This window comes from Chrysochloris asiatica, unplaced genomic scaffold, assembly GCF_000296735.1.
Source record: "Chrysochloris asiatica unplaced genomic scaffold, ChrAsi1.0 scaffold00026, whole genome shotgun sequence".
Lineage (NCBI taxonomy): Eukaryota > Metazoa > Chordata > Mammalia > Afrosoricida > Chrysochloridae > Chrysochloris > Chrysochloris asiatica.
The window spans coordinates 8,185,083-8,187,335 of record NW_006408544.1 but is presented as its reverse complement, the minus strand read 5'-3'; the positions used below and the strand labels follow the sequence as shown (position 1 = coordinate 8,187,335).

The window sequence follows — 2,253 nt, the reverse complement described above, 5'->3', positions numbered from 1 at the left end:
AAAAGCTGGACAGTGAATAAGGAAGATCATAGAAGAATTGATGCCTTTGAGTTATGGTATTGGAGGAGAATATTGAAAGTGCCATGGGCTGCCAAAAGAAACAAGAGATCTGTGTTGGAAGAAGTTCAGCCAGAGTGCTCCTTGGAGGCCAAGATGGTTAAACTTTGTCTCTCATACTTTGGACATATTGTCCTGAGAGACCAGCCGCTGGAGAAGGATATCATGTTTGTTAAGGTGGAGGGACAGAGAAAGATAGAAAGACCCCTAACAAGATGGATTGGCCAGGTGGCAGCATCGATGGACTCAAGCGTGGCAGCAGTAGTGAGGTTGGCCCAGGATTGGGCAGTGTTTCATTCTGCTGTGCATAAGGTCGCTGTAATGGCACCTAACAACAAGTTGAGTCTGTTTATCAAGCCATCAAGGCTAGGTCAGATGGGTACTATTTGCAGGTTTGAGTGTTTTGGGGTGTCTCCTTTCACTTCATATCAGCTGGATGCTTCACTCTCAGCTCTAGCCCTCCATGGCTATGTCCTTGTCCATGGGCTCAGGTGTTCCCAGATCTCCACACTTTTGACCAAGCAGCCCTTCCTCTTCTCTCTTTCATCTCCAGGTCAACAATAGTCTATGGAACGTGGTTGAACTCAGCCCATTTCTTCATTGCTGCCTTTCCCCCTTTTCCACTCACCAGTAGACCAACGTAATCGCCTGCAAGCTTCCATGCCTGCTTATGTGTTCCCTTTGAGTTTCAGCCTTAGAGGGTGTGTCCTGAAGGGATTTGATTGTTTGCCTTCATGGCATCCCGGTGAACAACTTTCTTATTCTTGTAGTAGCCAATCATGCTGCCATTTTTGTTTGGGTTTTTCCTGCTGATGTGAAGATGTAGCTTCTGTTGCTCTAGCTGTTCCAGGCTGGTCTGCTTGTCCTTTCTAGTGGGAATATCCCTCCTCAGAAGGTTGTGGATGGGGCTCAGGATTCCACCTAAGGTCCTATATATGCTGCAAAGGTTCTACAACTTGTCCTATTTCACTGGACAAGTTGTAGAATCCCTTTTAGGTATTCCAGTTTGTTATAGGATGAAGATGGGCTTACAACCTTTCTGTAATCATGCTTCCCAACATTCCTTTTATCCCACTCAAGTGTCTATTTTACAATAGTAGGCAAGGGAAACCAATATTCATAAAAACAGCCAAGCATCTTAGTATTATTTCCCCTCTTCAGACTATGCCTCAATCTCTATATCACAGAGCCCTGTTGTTCCAAGGTTTAGCATGCATCACTATTTACCTCTGTCCCATTTAGTCCATGCAAACTTGTCTCAGTATTTCTGTTTACCTTGTTCTTCTACCTCCTTCCCCCTGAGTTCTTTTTAACCAAGAACCTGGGAGCAAATCATTTTCCTCTTAAGTTGACCATTACCTTTAATGTAAGAAGTGCTTGGGAAGGCAAACATACAAGAAAGTTTACTTCAGTGCCAGGCTTCATGTTTGAAACTTGGAGAGATGGAACTGAAAATATTTTTCAGTAGGTTCTATAGGCATACAAAGCTAATGGTACTGACTGTTGAAACCAACCTGCAGCCTCTCAGGGTGACTGGTGGTGGTAAAGTAGAACTTTATATTGTCTCCAAAGGAAGCTCATCACTCTGAGTGGTTTTCTAAAATTAATGGTACATATCTCGGATGGTCTGTTCAAGTTAAGAGGCATTAAACTAAAATAGGTATGAAAATAAAATTAATATTTAACCATGTTTGTAAATCTAAAGGCAACTCTTAGGGTGCTTTTAGTGGCAAGTATGAAAAAGTAACTCAGTATGATTTAAACAAAAATATCACTTAAGGTGCTGTGGGTTAGGTGTTGGCCTGCTAATGTCAAGGTCAGCAATTCAAACTCACCAGTGACTCCTCAGGAAAAAGATGAGGCTCTCTGCTTCCATCAAGATTTACAATCATGGAATCCTAACATAGGAATTCTATGCATTGGAACTGACTTGATGACAGTGGGTTTGGTGAGTTTGGTCCTTATCAGTGTGAGTTTAAATTAATGTAGCTATGGGTTAGCAGGGAAAGAGAAAGCCTCAATTTAAAAAGTTAAAATTTTGCCTTGAAAATCTTTCAGTTAATCGTTGAAATCTCGTTTACTTTTCCATTTTATTCATGAAACCCCTGATTTTCTACCCACTCCCTCTCAATCATTATAAAGAGTCTCCTTACCCTTCTTGTTGTTAAGTGCCGTCGAGTCGGTTCGGACCCATAG

At 42.0% G+C, this 2,253-nt stretch overlaps 1 protein-coding gene across 1 annotated transcript in view; it reads left to right on the top strand.

Moving 5' to 3' along the window:
* Positions 1 to 2,253, top strand: part of EFCAB14 (EF-hand calcium binding domain 14) — a 59,270-nt gene that overhangs the window by 13,296 nt on the left and 43,721 nt on the right. The gene's annotated exons all lie outside the window — the stretch shown is intronic.